This window comes from Paramisgurnus dabryanus, chromosome 9, assembly GCF_030506205.2.
Source record: "Paramisgurnus dabryanus chromosome 9, PD_genome_1.1, whole genome shotgun sequence".
NCBI lineage: Eukaryota > Metazoa > Chordata > Actinopteri > Cypriniformes > Cobitidae > Paramisgurnus > Paramisgurnus dabryanus.
The window spans coordinates 13,395,765-13,417,492 of record NC_133345.1 but is presented as its reverse complement, the minus strand read 5'-3'; the positions used below and the strand labels follow the sequence as shown (position 1 = coordinate 13,417,492).

The 21,728-nt window shown below is 38.3% G+C and overlaps 1 protein-coding gene across 1 annotated transcript in view; it reads left to right on the top strand.

Moving 5' to 3' along the window:
- The window catches only part of reln (reelin), a 379,183-nt gene that overhangs the window by 49,657 nt on the left and 307,798 nt on the right, over positions 1-21,728 (top strand). The gene's annotated exons all lie outside the window — the stretch shown is intronic.

Genomic DNA, 21,728 nt, shown 5'->3' with positions numbered 1-21,728 from the left:
GACATTTCCTGTTTTCAACAAGAGCCATCTTTTATTAACAGGTGGAAGTAAAGAAAGGTAAAAATACTTTTTATCTTTCTACAGTTTGTGTCTTTTTGAGTATCTGTATCGCCTGATTTGTCTGTAAGCTGTAGCTAGATACTCATGGAAATGATTACTGTCTTCTTGCTGACAGACATTCAGGCCTGTGCTGGCAGATGGAACAGTCCAGAATTTTTTCTACTCAAAAATATTTATTAGTTTTGTCATTTTTAAGCACAAGACGAAAGAAAAGCAACAAGAGTAAAAATGGATTGGGTGATTTTCCAGTTGAGTTATTTGCATAGTTTATTTCCAGCAGAGCAAGATCTCCGCTTATCACTGTTCCAGAATCCTCTTCCCTCCATCAGTGTCACGCTGTGGGAACGTAAACACAGAAAATCTCACAGGGATGACGCTTTGTTGCTGTCTCTAGCTGCACACATTGACAATTTACTTTGAATTGAAAGAAAATTCTCAATGCATTTCACAAGCGTATTGTTTTTCAAATACATTTAGCACACTTTATTTCCCCTATGCACATCTGCTGTCGCCACTTCATGGCTGTGATAAATGAGATGATGAAACCTTTCTGCATTTACCAATCTTTGGTAATGTTTGTTAATGTCAATAAAGTTTTAATTTAGTTAACGTTTCATTTTAATATTATGCTAAAAATAACATGAACTAATCTGTTAGTGAAAGTGTAAGACGTAAGCAAACATTGAATATAGCCGTTTAATAATAAGAAATATTAAACAACCAATTGTTATAATCAGGGAAGCAAACTAATACACTTGTTTGAATTTGTTATTTTTAATTGAAGATATATAATGAAGCTAATATAATTAATGTAACATATTTGCCAATATAACAAGACAAGAAACGTTAACGGTGTCATTTCAACATATTACGTGTAAGAATAATGAGTTTGTGCATATTGTGAATTAATTTTATTAAATTATTAACCTAGCTTTCTTGGTAGCCTTTAGCAAGTTCATTGCCTAAGAAAGTGATTCAAGAAACAAAGGCTATATATACTAATATTAGTGACCAGTTTTTTTTTTTTTTTTTTGATGCAGCCAACTGTGCCCAGAATGGGAAAAGCATTATGTGTTCTTGTGTGTGTGTGTGTGTGTGTGTGTGTGTGTGTGTGTTTTGGCTCAATTTACTGCACATTGACATGGTTTTAAGCCAAGCTTTTACGTCAAGGACAAAACAATTGTTCACCTTAAGCTATTTCACACTTGTAAGATAGGTGGCGCTGATGGACAATGAGCTTCACTTGTGCACACACAGAACTGAGCAGCTGAATAAACCCCACCTTCCAGCACAGAGAGCTGAACAAAAGTCATCAAAAATAAAGAGAGAAATTCTATGTTTCGTATGAGCAGTGCAGATGAGTTTGATATTGAATGGACCACATGTTAAAGAAGCACAAGACGTTACATAGAATGATATAAACCACTGTATATATATAAACATAATAATTACAAGTTACATACAGATTGCTAAGAGCCCCTATTTTCCGATTCATGACAGTACTGACAACCGAATTCCACAACCAAATTAACTCCCGCAAAATGCAGGTAGTGACCAAAGCATTTACAGAAACTCTGCACAGTGTGTACATAACCGAACTGAACAACTAGTAGTTAATCAAGTGCTTAAACGTTCATCATAAACAGGACAGGTCTCTCTTCTGAAAAAAAAATAAGTGCTTAGAAGGGGAAAAAGTCTTCTGTATGCGCGGTTCAGAAAATGACAGAGGCACAAGCGTTTGCTGACTAGTGTTGCCAGATCTTGCACTAAAAAACAGCGAACAAGAAGAATCCAATAATAAACCGAAATAAATCTAAATGCTTTACCTCAAAGATCAAAATATTGGGACCGGCCCCTTCACGCTTTATTAACACCAAAAACTTGATCGCTTCATGAGCCAAAAGCTATAAACGGTTAAGCACCAAAACGGTGTTTACGTACAAAAAAGACGAGGACCTGGCAACACTGCAGGACCGCGCGCTCCGTGCTGTGAAGCAGCCTCACAAAAGCATAAAATACACAACGCCAAGACGGAGGTTTATTGCAAAACACAATGCTGTTATTATTTTGGTCAAATCTGTGATAAGCACGTGAGACGGCAGAACGTTGCTATGGTTATCTCTGTGTCAATCATCGCATTTTCGGGAGTGAGTCTTGTTCCGTACAGACATGAAACAAACATTTAGGGGATTCACTCCCGCATTTTAATGCGGTTGTCACTCCCGAAAGTTTGCAGTGTGTACGAGACCTTTGTTGCATTATAATTGTTTTAATGACATATATCAGTTTAGTAGATCTGTTGCTAACTATCAAAAGAGTTAATGTTACTACATTTTTTTTAAAATAGTTAGTAATGAGAAATATTAGGTAGACCTTACCTATCTATTTTATTTTGTCATAGTTGTTAAAATAAGGTACTCTTTACTCAAATATGTAGGATAGAATCTACCCAAACAAAGTGAGTGCAATTGTAACCTTAATTTTATTGAGTAGATTCTATAGTTTTTTTACAGTGTATGAACGGCTTCATTGGGATCTATTTCTTTTATTCCAGCGTGTCATCACGCCTCACATTCGTGCCGCTTTATCACGCCCACTGTGAAAGGTCTTTTATAGTACACAGCACTCTGTAATGCTTCATTTTGATTGGCCAACCAGATTCTGAGGTTTGCTATTCCTGGATAAAAACTTAATACTGTGCAGTTTAATACAAATAAATTCAATATAAATAGGCATTTTTAATAAAATATAGTGTTTGTGACGTGATCAGGTATGGTAGCCCATACTCAAAATGTGACTTCTGCACAAGTCGCTTATTTAAAGCCATGAATGCACAAACACCCGAGTCTTTGAGCAGCTATCACTGGCCGTGAAACTTGAAACAGCGCCCTTGGGCCCAACTCTGGCCACTACTGCCAAATTTAGTTTGAACTTTAAACGCATCATGGCTTAAAGCCGCTAGGAAACCCCAAAAATGCAGTCTCACTATTAATTCGCTATCAGCCTTCTTGGCCAACTCGTTCAAGACCCTGGAGCTTGTCCACATGAAAGTGTGATTTTTGCGTGAAACAGTCATAAAAAATGAACTAGTTGACATGTTACATTCATTGTGTATGGCCTGTACTCTAAACGTTGATATGATGCTTCATGGTAAAGAATGGGTGGTAGGGCCCAAAATTCTTCAAGGGACCCAGAGTTCCACAGCCCATTGCTACAACAAAAGCAAAGGTTTTGAGTAAATTTGAAAGATCTAATAAAAGGTTAGGAGCATCATTAAAAAGAACGTGTTACTCAGGCACCCAACCTGTTCATGTTTGATAGAGCAACAGAGCGTGTTTGACAGCAACAGGCCCTTGCAACAGCAGATGGCACAGCCAGCAGGGCATAGAGGCGCTAGAGGTTATGCAAGAGAATCATCACAGTTTGATTATTCCTATCCAGCTGTCAAACACATGCAGAAAAGCATCACACATTTCACACCAATGCTGATTGAAACGGTACAGACGAGATTAACGGCACAGGTTCAGGAACATTGAACTTGAGTGGGGAAATGGCTCTTTGATACTGGCCTGATCGGGAAACAGATGGTCAGAACTGCTGCTTGTGGCCTCTCCCCATTTCCGGCCTCTCAAGGGTACGCAAGGTTTCAGTGGGATGTCAAATGCGCCTCAGATGGCTAATTTTCCCACTGTGTTACTTTTCTGTCATATAGCAAGCATTTGTGGTTTTTGAAATACTATGAGATAAAATATGCCACTGTTTTGATGGCTGATTATTGGCATTTAATCAGCAGGAGTTTTTAAACCTGCGGTCATTTAGCTAGTTAGGATAAATTCATATTTAGGAAATGGCAGAGATAGCTCAAAATCTCTTTTGTTGAATGTCTCTCTTTTTTGTTACATTTGAGGTAACATTAAGGCATCTTCTCATTTTCATTTCAAATGCAAATTTACAGTACAGTGTTTTTAAAGAGACCCTCAGAGTGTGAATTATCTGAATGGAGGGATGAAGCTAAACATCCTACAGAACTGAGCCTGAAGAGAAAGAAAGGGATATATTCCAGTCTAGAGAAAAACAGTAATACACCACAATTGCACATGCATCATCTTTGTTTTCTTACTTGCAGTGTTAATTTTGACAGCAGTTTTTTTATTAGTTTTAAAGTGTGCAACAATTCGATACAATGTCCTTTGCTTAACCCTTCTATATTCTACACTATTCTACAGTGCAACAGGTTCTGTGAAAGATAAATATTTATTTAAAAATATTTAAGTATAATCTTCATCATACCTTACATTATTTACATGTTTGGAGGCATAAATGGCATAAAATGTTTGGAAAAATGACAGCGGAGAAATATTTTCTACATTATACAATGATAGCATTTTTTTTACAACAATATTTATACAATATTTTAAGAAACTAGTCAATTTATGACTGCTATATTAAAATAATCTCAGTCATAGTTACTGCTAACTGTTTATGTAGTGTCCTAGAGTTAAATATTAGTAAACTAAATATTACAGTTTTTCTTGATTGCTTTGATGCAGCCGTCAACTCAAACTCCACATTTTCAAAACAGTTAACACACAGGCCTAAACAGTGGCACTCATGGTCAAAATGAAACATTTTGTTAGCAAAATACTCTAAACGTGCCAAAACGTTTAAAATATGCAACAAAAGCTAAATTTGCCTTCAAACAACACAACTTGCACAAAATTACATACACTCACCTAAAGGATTATTAGGAAAACCTGTTCTATTTATTATTAATAGGACAGAAAGGTGATTAAAGCAATTTTAAGCATGGCATGGTTGTTGGTGCCAGATAGCCGGTTTGAGTATTTCAAAATCTGCTCAGTTACTGGTATTTTTTCACGCACAACCATTTCTAGGGTTTACAAAGAAAGGTGTGAAAAGGGAAAACATTCAGCATGCCGCAGTCCTGTGGGCAAAAATGCGTCTATGGAGGGAACCGTTGCAGAGAGTCCGTATTGTACAGATTTAGATCCAGTTTTAAGACATAGATATAAGGAGTTTATTAACATATGTTAGACGTGACCCGTACCTCATGAAGATGAGTGAGTTTTCGGTAGAACTGAAAGATTTACAGACAGTCAAGGCAGTTGACATCACCGACTATCTGGTCCTTTAGACCAGGGGTTTTCAAACTTTTTGTGTGTGTGGACCACTATTTGTAATCAAGAATTTCCGCGGACCACCTCATAATACTTATTATAAAATATATCTACACAAAGTCCTGAATTAATCTGCACATCTAAATAGTCTTACTAGCACTAAAACTATAACTGGTCATCACATCAGTACAACAGGTTTCTTGTATCATACCTTATATCATAATTATTTATATACATATTCTTAGTGTTGGGAAAGTTCACTTTCTACATTGAACTAGTTTAGTTCACAATTCACAAATTTTAAAATGAACTAGTTCAGTTCATATTTGAAAATGTTAAACTAGGTCACAGTTCCAAAAATGAACTAATTTATAGTAATTTTTTCCCATATTATTTTTTTTAATGATTGCCATTATAGTCCATATAGAACCACCACAGACAGCAATTATTTGATCAGCTTTAACACTGAAGCTAAATGCGTCAGATTTCATCTTCGTGTCCAACTTTAAATCCTTAACCAACCAGGGTTTACATTAGCATTAACTGTCTTTTAATTTTTGTATTTGCTTACACATACCTTGAAAGGCCAGCTGGGTGGGGGTCGTACCCCGGGCGACAAGCGCTGCGAGGCATTGCGTGTATGACAACTCACGTGCACGTTAAATAGCGTGAGCTTAGTCAAAGTCTATTTCAAGATTCGGAATATGCGTTAGTAGCCTATGTTAATCGTTAACGATTTAGGGCAAATATGATTTTATTTAATGTTAAACTATTTGAGTTGCGCGGCAGGAATTTCAGAAGCGTCTGTGTTGTTGTGATGACGCATGCAGCGTGACTGGTGAACACCGATTGGTGGCGGTGTTGCCAGATTGGGTGTTTTTTCCGCTACACATTAAGGCCTGTTTACAGTGTGTTTTAGTCGGGTTTTCGCCTGGAAGAATATACAAATCTGGCACACTATTGAACGACGTTAAACTGAGAGAGCGTGCCGTTCACAGGCACCAGAATGAATGAGTTCACAGTAACGTTTATTAGGCAGCAGTACACGTTCGCCCAAAATATGAACGAGTTTGTATATTAAAATATACATATTCTTATTTTGCCTTTTCACGGACCACCTGCAGTACCCTCACGGACCACTAGTGGTCCGCGGACCACAGTTTGGGAATGGCCGCTTTAGACATCGTATCGATGGGGATGTCATGCTGGACCAAAGTCTTGCAACTACTGTAATGAAATTTTTGTTGAAAAGATTTTTTGCCTGATCTTGAACTTTGGGATGATGTGATTCCTAAAGTTGAATGTTTTTTTTAAGAAACTGTATACTTCCAGAAATACTGCGACAGCAAGTTACAAACTTACATGTGTAATGTGATGAAAGGATATGAACTCCAAGCACTCTTGAAAGTAGGCTGTGTGATATATTTCTGTTATATCAATAGTGTTGTATGAGACAAGATGACATTTTGAATATTGTTGTGATTAAATGCCATTGGTTTATTTACAAGATTTTTTAAACAATTGTTATAACTACAAGAACATGGTGTGCAATAATACATTGGAATCCATTTCATTTCATATAATACATATTGCCAGTACAATTAGATTAGTGGATAAAAATATTACATTTGAAAACACATGATGTTACTGATGACCCTCCCTCCTCTTTACTCTAATGGGATGACAGACTCCCAAAGATTACACAAAACACAGCAAATAACAGGCATTTATAAATCTTCAAGCTAAATCTTTCAGCCAGGACTAGGCCTTAGTTTAATTATGAAATATAATTAGTTTTAACAAACATGCCTTACTAAAAACATTACTTGTGTGCATTTTGAAGCAAAACAAAGGGCACTGATGTGTTTTAAGATGTCAGTGAAAGTCGTTTTCAATTTGGACAGCTCTTACATTTATTTAGCAAACTAAAATGAACTGTTCAAATTTAGAGAGCACAGACATAGTACCACATGTGATGTAGGGTTCGCACAGCTCAAAAATCTGAATTAAAACTTAGAAGTTGGGGAGCCCTGTGTAGAACTTAGTCATCTTCATGGTTTGGTCCAAAGATCTCCCAGCTCTGTTGTGTTAGGTCTCAGAACATCCTCCATCTTCTCAATGTCATCCATCATCAACTCAGTCTGGCATCCGGCCTCTGCATAGCCTGCAATATAGCAGTGGGGAGCATAATTAGTTACAGGTGAAACTTAAGAAATTAGAATATTGTGCAGAAGTTCATTTATTTCAGTAATTCAACTTATAGGTAAAACCTTTTTACAATATTCTAATTTTTCATTCTGGGTTTCATAAGCTGTAAGCCATAATCATCAAAATTATAACAAATAAAGGCTTGAAAATCTGACTTTGCATGTAATGAGTCTATATAATATATTAGTTTCACCTTTTAAGTTGAATTACTGAAATACATTTTTGCACATTATTCAAATTTTTCAGGTTTCACCCGAAATTCATGAATATGAATTATGTGAATTGTTGTGGAGTTACTTTTTGACAACCTTTTTACAAACATTCAAGTTCTCTGGTCCAATTACACATGGTGATTTTCTGACAATCACATTTGTAACATTTAAAAATAATGCTAGTTACACATCTTAGTACAATAATTTACCTTGATTATTTAATGTACCATTCCCACTGATGCCCTCTGATTGTGAGTAGTTGTCAGCTGGCTGCTTCGTTTCGGAGCTCTCGGCTGTCTGCGTCAGATCCAGGCTCTCAGCTGTCTATTTGAGATCCAATAGCCTCTGCACATTCTGATCGTCTTTGTTGGTGTTCCTTAAACTTCGTCATCTGCTCTCGTGGCTGAGATGCCCATGATTTGAGTTTAGTTTTTGGTAAGTTAACCGAGGCTGAATGTCGGAGCCCATTCCGACTTAGCGTCACACAAAGCACTAGGGCAGCCTAAAAAGTAGAAATGAAGTCCATTAGACTACCGGTTACTTAATAATCATTACTACGTAAATGAGCATTTAACGTCAACCTAATGTTATATAAACACAGCCACAAAAACCAAGTTATATATCAACATACCTCCGACGAAGTGATCGCTGCGGGCATTAGCAGAGTTTGCTCCTCCTGACGGCAGACGTACGCTTAAAATCCACTTTTTCCGTCGTTGTTTTGTGAGATTTTTACATTTTTCACCTTTATGAACAACAATCTTTGGAACTCTATAAACCCCTTTCCTTTTTCTCGGTTAGAACGATTGGAAGAGCCGTAAACTACACAAAACATAGGCATTTTAACATACGGCAGATTCAGCTACTTCACTACCTGCCCTCCATCTGAGTTTTGCGCTTTCGCGACGCAGCAATGTGACGTCACGTGAAACCAACCTATTGATCATTGTTTAAATGCCACAGCCTACCTGAGCATTGTTTCTGACCATGTCCATCCCTTTATGACCACCATGTACCCATCCTCTGATGGCTACTTCCAGCAGGATAATGCACCATGTCACAAAGCTCGAATAATTTCAAATTGGTTTCTTGAACATGACAGTGAGTTCACTGTACTAAAATGGGAAGAGCGTCCACACAATAAGCTGTCAGAGCCCTTCCTACATGCTAAAACTCGTTCGGGCTGTGTGTCGTTGTTTTGACGAGTCAAGACAATGACAGCGTCTCTCAAAGCTGAATTCCTGCGTCAAACTGAGGTGGTGTAGTGTACTTTGACCATGAAGGCTCTGCTTCGGGAGGGTTTGGAAGCACGCATTGCGGTCACTTTTATTTATTTTTATTTATTTATTTAGCTGACACTTTTATCCAAAGTGACTTACAATTGCTATATATGTCAAAGGTCGCACGCCTCTGAAGCAACTAGGGGTTAAGTGTCTTGTTCAGGGACACAATGGTGTGTCCCAATGGATTCGAACCGGGGTCTCAGCCCTTTTCTTTCCGACTGGTTCAAGATCCGCGTCTGCTAAGGCGATGTGCGGTTTCTCCTGCCCCGATCGCTAGTCAGTGCTTCACTGTTTGACGTGTCAGACGATGTTCGCATGCCTCACGGTTCGAGGCCTTAACTGGTCAATGAAATGAGAAGTTGATCCAGGTTGTTTCTCGTGACACTGCTAGTTTTAATATGTATGAACCAGCAGATAAGAAAGAAACTATATCATCCAGCAAGTTAGATGAGAGATTTCTTACAAATGTGTGTAATCTCAACACCAGAGGCGTCCTTTCTTTCCTGATCTTCATTCTTATTATGCAAGTCATGGAAAAGACCATTCTCTTTCCATGTTTACACAAGCACTTCAGCTAGCTTTTAAACATAATATATTTAGAGAATGTTTTTATGTTGCCATGAGTGGCTTCATTCCTAATGCCTCCAGCACTGTCGAATATATATATTTGTGTATAAAGCCCTATCAAAGGCCCTACAGGGAAGTGCGGATTTATCCGCCATTTACGGGTTCCCACACCTCTTAGTGCCCTCCTGTATTAACTGCAAACACCCTGACTCTCGTAGTACAGAGCACAGTAGATCAGGTTCCCTTGGTAAAAAATTATAATGGCATAGGAAAACATTCCAAACATATCTCAATGGGTGTTATGCACAAAAATTTAGGCTACATCCCTAATTTTAGAGCAGGAATTGGAATCCATTTTATTCAAAGGCTATACAAAACCATCACAGAATTATGGTTTATGATGTTGACGGTCACTCACATTATGTCACAAATCAGATCTGAGGACTGATTTGTGTCCATGGATTTTTTCTGCTCACAGAATCTCAGGTTTGCCTTTGGGGGCATGGCATATCAATAACAGCCTTCCCTTCGGCCTAGCTCTATCCCTTCACACATTTACAAAATGTGTAAATGCTGCCCTGGCACGATTGCATCTATAGGGCATTTGCATACTATTTATATTGACAATTGGCTAATATTAGCCCAGTCAGCACAAATGGCAGCACAGCATTGAGATGTTGTGCTTGCACATCTAAGACACCTAGGGTTGCGACTGAACACCAAGAAAAGTATGTTAGTCCCAACACAGGTGATCACATTATTGGGGATAATTTGGAACTAGACGATGATGAAGGCACAGATGTATCCTGCTCGTGTCATGTCCATTTTTCACAGAAGTGAAGGAGATGAAGATAGGTCAATCGCACACCAGTTGGTGGTTTTAGAAACAGGGTTTTTCCTCGAGGGGCAACCCTTTTTGAATGTTCAGGGTTACGCGCACATGTCTTCGTAATCTAGAATATGGAAAGATTTCGGGTTTCTGTCTAAAGGCCTGGAGTTAGCTGTGGTCTGTCGCTGAATGACATTAATGACAGATGCATCTCTGTTAAGCTTAGGATCGGCTATGGAAGGCCAAACTGACAAAAAGTCTAATCAGCTAAACGCCAGGAAAAGTGTGCTTCTCGAGTACAGAGGACCTCTTTTCTGGGCGTGGTATGGATTTCAATGACTGTAGGCACGATTGACTCCTGCTCGTATAGAATCCACTCTTTGGTTTTCTTTCTGTCACCCAGACCCACTCGAGCTAGATGCCATGACACAGGAAGGGCTGAGGGCCTCCGGTGTGTTTTTCTAGGTCGGGTTCCATGCCTAAGGTGCCTACGATTTTTGATAAGACAGGCACATTTTTTTTGTTGGCAGTCAGCAATCATCCGTGTGTAGCCTATTTCAAACAATGGCAAGAATTACCCTAACGTTAGCGGTTTTCATATCATAAGTGCTGAGGGGTTAGTTTAAATGCAGCGTTACAACGAACCCGCTAGGTCAAAATATTTTCAAGCCCACCAAAACAGTTGCTAAAAGCTGCAAACATATTTCAAAACTATGCTATGTTTTAGTCAACAAGACACTGATTAATATGATATAGCATTGGATTTGGTATCTTACACACCCAACTTAGAAACCGAAAAAAAAACATATGATGAAAAAAATTTACTTACATGCCACCAAAACACTCATTCATCAATAACTCTCTGGAAAATCATTATACATTTCCAATAATGTGTGGGAGATCGTCTTTTGGCAGCGTGAAAAAAATTAAATATGAAAAACAAAATGCTCAACCTTGTGCAACAATCTAAACAGTCCGTGTTACAACTAACCCCATGTTAGTTTTTGCCCCACGCACCCCTACTTTTGATAGAGGTTAGATTTAGAGCGATCCTCAAAACATACACGGACATACAGCTGTTTGCCCTAGGGCAATACTTCTGGGTTTTATAAGTTGCAGCACCACCTGGTGGATAAAAGCAGGATTATGGATTGCCGAAAAATACTCGTGAAAATACTTGTGATTGGCAGGGAAGCGTTTTCTCTTAATTGATAAGTTAACTGACGGGGAAAGAGTTAAAATAAAGACATTCTTAAAAGTGCTGTAAATATGTGTCTATACCACTGATAATTTATATAGATCGGGGGTCTATACATGGATATACAATATACTGTCTGAAACGAGTCTATATTTACAGTAATTTAATGACTAATAATAAGATTAAATCATATATAAACATGCAAGAAAAGACGTGACGATGTAAAGTGGGAGGCGATTAAGACTTATATCAGTTTAATAAATAAAACACTTCCACATGAGATACACTTTTGTATCCTCGCTCATGATTCCTCAGGAAGCCTCCTAACTCCTCGTTCTTCACCGTGCAATTAAAGAACTGAGATGTCCTCTAAGATGGCGAAGCTTGATTTGTTTTCTGGGTTGTAGGATGTAGGACGTAGGAGTGAGAAAACGAGAAGGCATATTGAGAAGCACTTTCTCTCTCCTTTCTACATTTCTTTAGCCCCTTTTTAAGCATACTTGATTCAATGTAAGGACAGTGAAACTGTAGACTTATTGGGTCACTAACGGGGAAAATTAGCGTGGGAGAGCAATTCCAAAAAAGTGCAGATGGGAGTGGTAATATATGAAGAGTTTGGTTCCAAAACGCAATAAACGCCATTTTTGAAAAAAATGAGTTACTGCCAAAATCAGTATTATATCAGGTCAGTAGTTAAAAGTAAATAATTAATTTTACGCAAAATCCAATACCCGCCGTGATATTCTGTCATCTTTTCTCCCTTTGTTCCCAAAATGCGACAAACGCCACTCCTCCTTTTTTACAGAACGCAATAAATCCATTCCTGATATTACAGCGGACCATTCGGCAATGTAAACAAACATGGCGGCGCGCTGAGTACACGGAATCCTAATTTTCCTCATCTACTTTGTACTTCGTGATCAACAAACAAAACAAAATAATACTTTAATAGCATTGCTAAACCTGTGATGGTTTTCTGTGACGGGAAAGAAACGTAAGCCATCAACATCTAATAATTTCCGCGAGAGGCACTCGGCTGCTTGTTCTCCAGACAGCATCAAGCTTCTCATGCTAAAACATTGATCCCAGAGGATCTTATGAAAACTTTACATTATTTTACTCAAAGTCAACAAAAATCGAGCGGGACCAAAACATTTTACAGCTGATCGCTGTGAAAATGTAAAGAGACGACGTCAAATATAACCGCAGCAATGTGTTCTTAATATAACAAAGTAAGTGTTTTGGTTAATGCCATTAATGTTTATTTTTTAATCATTGTATACTACTAGTCAACTAAATAAATATAAAATGGTAAAGATGAATGCACATTTATACATTGATTTAATAGATTTATAGCATTTTGAAATAAAAAACTGTCATGGATTTATTGCATTTTGTGGAAAAAATAATTAGTTTTTATAATAAATCTTTGAAAATCAAGTTATGGATTTGAATTTCTTATGTTTTTATAACCTAAAGATGCTATGTGAAAGTTTGTAACAGAAAATAGTGGTTTTCATCTTGTCACTTTCTTGGTATAGAAAACACGTTTTTACCGAAATTTGTCAAAATGGATTTATTGCGTTTTGGAACCAAACTCTTCATATACATAACTATCTACATAACTATTTCTAGGAGTGGTGGGAGTGGTAATATCTGCGGGTTATTTACTAAAAAAGCACAAATTACATAATACAGACGCAAGAGCTGATTTCCATAATGACCAACACAATCTACTAAAAGCAGCGCAAATTAGTTCAGCGTCGCAAATAAGCAGAGCTGATGAGGTGTGGGTGATCTACTAACACCTGATGCGCTTTAGTTCAGCACCACGGACATCACAGTGAACTGGAGAACAAGGACTGGATGAAAAAAATTAAGGTTTACAAGAAGTTTTAAAACACCTGGTATTTTGTGACTTCTCCTAGTGACTCCTCTTGTATTTCCTCCAGGAAATAAAAATAACATAGCTTGGCAAACAATATTTTTGAATAATATGTTTCTTTGGCATTCCAAATAAACTGTTAAGTGTTTTAAAAATTCTCTGCCTTGTACCATGGGCTCTCTTATCTCTGTGATGCCTCCTTGTTTTAGCAACAATTGCAGCCATTTCAAGCGCAAAAGGATTTAAGACATGCTTTTTTTGCGCAAATACAAGTAATATCACATGCACAAACATTAGTAAATTGCATTGCATGAATCATTTAAATAATCTTCTCCAATAAAGTTTGTGTCTTAAAGGCAAACTCCTAGAAATGCATATGCAATAAGGTCAGTCGCAATAATAACCAGACCACACATTTTCAGAGCTATTTATCCACTGCGTGTCTTTAGTAAATCTCGACAGTTATTATTAAACTGCAAAATTATGCAAGTAAATCTGGTCCTATATCTTTATGTCAATTAATCTTGTAATGTAACATCTTACTCAGGCAATCAGTACAGGACATCACTGGTTTATTTTGGCATATATAGTATATCAAGTCATGTACCAGCTAAGGTTAGCTGTTAAAATAGCATCAGCATATATAAAACATTTGTGCTGGCCTTTAAAATGAGTTGCAGGATCACTCTCCTGCAATCGCACTTCACATTTGTTTTGATTGGAGCAACACAAGTTTAACAAAGGGTCCTTTGACAAAATCAATGTGATTTTCATACATATGTCTGCTTTTTACCTTTTCTCTCAGACGTTAACTTTTCTGTACAGTTTATGACATAGACAGCAAGATCGGTTAGATTATTCCGTTACCTCTGCGTGTGTGTTTGACTTTGCACAACAGCGACTGTGTGCAACCCGGTAAGCGTTTGACATCAAAATATGGCCAGACCAAAGTTCTTTCGGTTTGCTCTCACAGTTTTTGACTTTGACTTTAACTCTACTTTAACATCTTTGGAGTTTTCTCTTGCTTTGTGTTTCAAAAGAGACCAATATGTTGTTATTCAAATAAAATACAGCACTATTATAAACAAATGTCCATGCATATGCCCAAAAAGATTTACTATTGATTGCTTCCCTCATTTTTGTCTGGATCAGCTTTTATGGCTTACCATCTGAATGACGAATCTCTCTACCTTGGAGCAATTTTAGAAAACGGTATAGTAAAACCAGGAAGCTGTGTTCACGTTATTCCTACATTTCTCCCACTACGAGTGTTTTCCCTCTCCTTTGTGTTCTTCTGCTACAGAAAACAGACCCTCTGGGTTAATGTCAGTCTATCCAGGGATGCTTTCTAGAAACGAGGTTTATCAATACTTGAGTAGGAGTGTTGGTAATGAGGCGTGCTACATCGCATCATTTATATTGCATGATGGGCAGGACACAGCGAAAAAAGGGAGAATGGGTAGAAGGAAAGTACTAGAAATGAAACTGACTGACCTGAGAGAACATTTAATGATATAATCTTTAGCTGAAGCACATTCAAGCACACTTAAGTCACCTCATATAGCATGCTAGAGACCAGATGCATCTGTCTCCCTCAACAACAATCTCTTTTCTAATGACAGTCCAAAGTCGCTCACTCGCTCGTCGAGAGAGTTGGAGCATGTGCGAGTGTGGAGAGAATGTTAAGAGTTCTCATCAAAGCGCAGCTATTGCACTCATGCAAACCCCCGCAGGTGAATACGTCTGTTTTTATGAGTTACTCTGACCAGATTCTCTTTTTTCTCTTCCCTTTCCCCACTTCTGCTCTCCGTTTCAGATGGATTTCTGAATTATTTACGTCTTTCATTTTCATCGATCACTGTTTTATCCATGAGCATCTCCAGGAATCCATCCATCTATGTTTTAAACATGATTTTCTACTGCGTTACTTGTTTCTCATAATAACCTCTTGGCCAATTCGCTCTTTGCGCACACCCACCTCCCTTTAAAAGCCTTCCTTTCAAATGAAAAGAGCTGGATTCTCAAAAGAGTGATAGTTTAAGGATGAGGTGGCCTGTGTGTAAATATTATTTGGGAAGTTAATATGTCATGTCTGGCTGCTTTATTTTACACTTTAATAGTTTACAGTGTAAGAAATATTTCTTGATCCAAATGTTGTCATGCAAATCAGTAGTTTATAGTGAGGTAAAGAAAATGTATGGTTGGCCATACAGCTCCACAACACAACAATAATTAGTCAAATCACAAAACATGCACACACGCACATGCACACACGCATATGCACACACATAAATATCGTCGCTGCCTGATGAAACTTGTGTATGTCCAAAACGCTTACTTTTTCAGGAAGTGAAAAAAACACTGTATTTCAAAAGCAGTTGAATGTGGTGTTTGTCATACTTGGTACGGCATCTTTACATATAACCATATTCTTGCCAGTGTAATGATATAATCCACATTTCACCAAAATTGAGTTTAAATGGACATAAATGGACATTCATATTTTACAGTAACGGTGGTCGATGCGCGTTCTTCCGATCATTAATTAGAATAGCCAAGTCGCGTTTCATATTGACAGATTAATACGCTTAGTTTATTAAATAGCCTACGTCTTAAGCCCTTTTCACACAGAAATTCCGTAAAATACACGTAAAATGCATCCTGGATTTTTCCGGAATGGTTAGAGTTTTTGTTTGTTCACACTGCCAAGATTACACGGCATCTGATGGTCCCGGAAAGACACGTGAACTGTTGAAAGTCCCGCCCTCTCTTCTACGCAGCGTCTGAAGTTTGCATATTATATATTATTTCTCTCTCCAGAAACAACTCGCGTGCATTTTTGTTTATAATAAGACTACAAAGGAGCGCATGAACGCACAGTTCTATGCTGGTGAATGATCTCAGCTTCAGAGTGGATATTTGACATGCGGGTATTTTCGTTTATTATAGCTCAAATGAGCACGTGACGCGATATTCTTTTATGCTGCTGAATGATCTCCGTTTCAACGCAGTAAGTAACGAGCTAACTTACCTGATATCTGCTTCAGTCCAGTTTGCTGACATTTTTCATAGTGAATGTTGTAAATCCCTCATTTTAAAGAGTTGAACCAACTTCATGTTGCCATGACACGCGCGTCCTCACTACGGCACGTGCGTCATTGTTTATGCTTCTCATATATCATTTCCTGATAACTGCTTCAATCTAGTTTGCTAAATTTCTCGTGGTGAATGTTTATATGCATGTTATCTCTCGTTGTAAGGAGCTGAACCATACTTCCTCACTTCGACACGCCCTTTAGGGCATTCTTGCGGCTTCTTGTTCACACAGAGGGTTACCCGCATATCTTACTAGGTCCTCTTTCCGGCAACGATCCCAAAAGATTAACGGAACGAGTTTTTGTTCACACAGACGGTTGTCTGGCAATTTTACGGGTATTTTCTGGGACCAGAGGTCTGTGTGAATGGGGTTTTAGTTTATTAAATACGCTTAGTTTATTTATTATTAATTAGAAATTTATTAAATGTCTCTTGCAAACTATGAAGGGACAATGAATCAATACACTGACATGGTAATGCTAGACAGATACTTTGTTTGCACAGTCCTACCGTAATTTTGTCACTCCTAGACGTACGTCTGGCGTCAGGGGGGAAACGTTTACCTCGATGAAGGAAAGTCATTGTCTCACCAGGCTATGTTTATTTGGCTTTCCAGTGCGGAGCTTTGATGAAACATTACCAGACCCGCGTGATGCTTCAACAGGGCGGGAGATACGCGGTGTGATTGACAGATTTGACACCAAATGGATATACGTGAAAATCAGATGACATGATTTCACAACTTTTCATTGGCCATTTAGATATGTGAAGCATACTGTATACGGAAATGAACCTGGAAATTCAATCCGCCATTCAAAGAGACGATATATACATTTGCTATAACCAGAAATGCTTTGCTGCATACCTCGGTTGTAACGAGTGGTTATTTCAGTCAAAGTTGCTCTTCTATCAGCTTGAATCAGTCAGCCCATCGATGAAGGATAGTCTTGTTGATGCTAGAGGTCATCATGCTGACCTCTAGCATCAACAAGGCATTTTCACCCACAGGACTGCCGCATGTTGAATGTTTTTCCCTTTTCACACCATTCTTTGTAAACCCTAGAAATGGTTGTGTGTGAAGATCCCAGTAACTGAGCAGATTGTGAAATACTCAAACCGGCCAGCCTGGCAGTTCAGGAGATTGTCTTGACCAGGACCACACCCCTAAATGCATTGAAGCAACTGCCATGTGATTGGTTGATTAGATAATTGCATTAATGGGAAATTGAACAGGTGTTCCTAATAATCCTTTAGGTGAGTGTACATTCGACTGTGGTGGCTTGTGCCTCTAATTCCACATTCCTGAGAATAGAATCACCTATAACCAGGCCCCTTGTAACAGATGTTTGGTGTGCTACTGAGGAAGGAGAATCTGTTTTGTATAATCACAGGAGTGATGGGTGGGGATACGACTATGCTGCCTGACAGTCACCCAGTTAGTCTGCTTCCTTGACTCTGATGTCAGAACCGAGTCAAGTGCATTACCCTTAACATTAGGCGCATCCGAAAAAGTGTCTGTAATATTAACATTTGCGGCCTTACTGTCCTTAACTAGCGTTTGGATACACGCTTCTAGTTCTGCAACATTCTCCATCAGTTGATGATGATTACTACTTCGTTACACTAAGCACATGTAAAACCCTCTGTGCTGATGTAAAGTGTTACCGTTTTCATTCGGTGGAGTCTCCGTTCACCCAAACATGGTCAGTGATGCTGCATTGCGTGGGAGACGACGGCCTCTCGTGCATCGACACGCTGGATCTACGAAACCAGGGCAGCAGCTCCTCCACAGCTTCCCGTTCTGGTAAGCTCAGGTCTGAAAAAACAGACATCAGATGAATCCACAATTAGATCTGCACGGAAAGTAGATACGCAGTAAACGGTAAACAAATGCTAATGTTAGCCGGCACCATTTGGTGATGCTAGCAGCCCTGGTGAAAAAAAAATGGCATCAAACCAGCATGGGAAGTATGCTGGTCTTGCTAGTAGGGTTGCCACCCATGTCTGATAAAAAACCTGGACATATCGATGATGACCCGGCCAATTGGTTTGCTCACAAGCCACCCCCCCCCCATAGCATAATATTTCTATAGGCCTATGCCATTATTGGCAACACTTTACAATTCTCTTTTTTTTCAATTCTTATTTGTTAATTAACCGTGAGCAGTACATTTGTTACTGTATTTGTTAATCTTTGATAACGTTAGTAAATAAAAATACAGCTGTTCATGGTTTATTCATGTTAGTTCACAGTGCATTAACTAATGTTAACAAGATTTAAATAAATGTATTATTAACATTAACAAAGATAAAAAATTGCTTTATGCTATAAGTGCAGTTTATTATTAGTTCATGTGTTAATTAATGAACCTTATTGTAAAGTGTTACCCAATTATTTGTTCATTATGTTAAAATATGTAAATCAAGTTTACAATTTATTAAAGCTGCTTATACTATTTATGTAAACTGTTTTTATTTATATTCCATTGCAACTCTAAACAGGTCTAAATAGCATCTAGCAAATATGCACATGAAATTAAACTTGTTGAACTCACCTCAACATGTATTTTACAATCATTTAACCCGCCATGGGAAAAGCTGAAGTCACTGTTACAAACTCCACACCATGCAAGATTTTAACTCTTTTAAGACAGGGATACACTTTCGTGTAGTCTAGTGTAAAATGTGTCTTATATTTTCGCTTTTGGGGCACTCTCCCTCTGCCATGGCGCTCCTGTTTCTAGATACACTGATTAGTTTGGTTCGGGAGAAGAGATAAAAGCCCGCCCACACTGACAATTGATTGGTTGATTTTCTGAAACAGGCCAATCAGGATGCTCTCTGTCTTACATGCGCTAAATGAGGCAAACACACACACAGACGCAAGGTCTCCCTCTCTGCCGTGCGCGCGCTAAATTTCATATTCACATAGCTTTTCGAAAACCGGGACATTCAGTGTCCCGGGAGAGTTGATACATTTCCCGGGACAGGTTATTAAAAAGAAGGACAATCCCGGTAAAACCGGGACAGGTGGCAACCCTACTTGCTAGTATGCTGTTTTTTTCAGCAGGGAGGCTATATGCTAAGGGGCTGTGTACACCAAAACTTTTAAACGCGTCTGAAAACGCCTTGAGGACGCCGAATGCCAGCTGAGTGCCAGCTTTCATCAGCTGAGCGCTTTGATAGCTGTGATACTTCAGCTGCGAGCCGGTTGGTTGCTGTGGTAATGTCCCGCCCCTGCTCCACTGTGATTGGGCGGCCGTGTGAGAACTGACATTGACGAGCGGAGCTTTTCTCCCAAAGTTGAATCTCTTTCAACTCTAGACTCTCAGCGCCGAGCGCGTGAAAACCGCCGAGCGCCGGTTTTCAGCGCGGAAAAAACCCGCTCGCTGCTGGCTTATTTGAAAAACGGCGAGCTTCCATTGGAAACAATTGAAAACATGCGCCGGCCGCGGGCGTAAAAGTTTTGGTTTACACAACCCCTAAGGCTGGGTGTTAGTAATAAATCGTTTCACTTAGTAATACTTTAATATAAAGTTGAGGTAGAGTATTCCTGAGATAAACTAATCAAGTTATATTAAATAGAAAGGAATAAGATAGTAGAAAGAGAGGTTTTAGACAAAAAAAACAGATGAAGCTCCAAGCTTAATCACGCAGCAACGTTGAACCGGAAACGCTGAGCTGCGCGGCCGGTGTGCGACCCCCTTAAATCCTCTAACTCTCACTCCAACATTGGCTTAGATTGTTCTCTGAAGCATGAAAGCTATTCCAACAGAGTGTTGCATTAATGTCAGTATTTTTCCAGTAAAACAAAAGAGCTTTAAAAGGGCAAACTGAGTGTAAAGTAGATTATATGATTGAGCTTGGGTGGAAGATGAAGAGGAAATGGTTTCACTGAGTGGGATACAAGTATCACAATTACTGTGTAAGGTATTCAAAAACTGTAAAAGGAGATAAATAAAAAAGTTTCATGTAAAAAACTGCAGAAAAGAAAACTATAATAAGACAAATTATTTTAAATATAATTCAGTCTGAAAAAACAGGACCTGTCTGGATAGCCCTTTATAGAACCTGATGTCACAAATTATAGTGTACACTTGTTTAGAAGATTTATCTAATAGTGAGAAAAAAAAAATAGAAAGTGACAGGCATAGATACTGGTGGGGAGAGAATGAATTATTAAAGTGCTCAAGGAGAGACAGAAAAAAGTATACATATTAAATCCATAGTACACACACGCACACACACACACACACACACACACACACACACACACACACACACACACACACACACACACACACACACAAAGAGCACTTTATTCTTTAATGTTTCATATTCAGAATAAAAACATTGTTTATATAAAAACAATAAATGAAACTAGTATTATTCATACAGTTTTTATCTTTCACTCGTTTCTATCTGCCTGGGATTTTGTCAAACTGTTGAGTTTTCAGAATGATTCTGTTGTTGCTTATGGTTTTACACAAATTTCTTTAAACAAAAAAAGCTGTTTTGCAAATCGCATTGTTGTTCATTTAGCAAGTGAATTTATGTGAAGGAATGTATTTATAAAAAGTACCTTTACATATATTGATTACAAGTGTTTTTGGACACATTATCACACTGGTTACTACAGTCTCAATAGTTTGACAGTATGTTGACAGTCATCAAGGAACCTGATCAGTTTATCTCTCAGTCTTCTCACTCTCTCATTCTCTTTCACTGAGTATTTTCTGTGTATTTTCTCAGCTAACATGCTTTTTTGACAGCTGCCGTCTGTGCTGGTGAGGTGTCACGGCCGCCTCCGCCTGCCTCCTGGACCCACATCTGCTCTCTCTTGCTCTCATTTTCTCTCTTCTTTCTAAGACATGTTCAGAAATACACACACAGCATCTGTGAAGTGCTGGCGGTTAACACAGACAGTAATTTCAACAGTTTGTATGTATGTGGTGTTGCATAAAAATGTATGTTACAATATTAAGAATTTATATTTATGCGTGTGGGCAGATGTTTAATGTGACTTCTAATATGATTAATTAGTGATTGTCTTTGTCCATTCCTTTATAGACCATAAACCATAAATTCTGCTTATGTTACTTGTAATAAGGCTAAAGTAAACACCTGTAAACAATATTACATAAATTTTTATAACTGAATTGGTTTAATATATGAATTACAATGCAGTGGGTTCACTTAACCCACAAACATCGTCTACACAGTAACAAAAAAATGAACACCACACGAGGGTT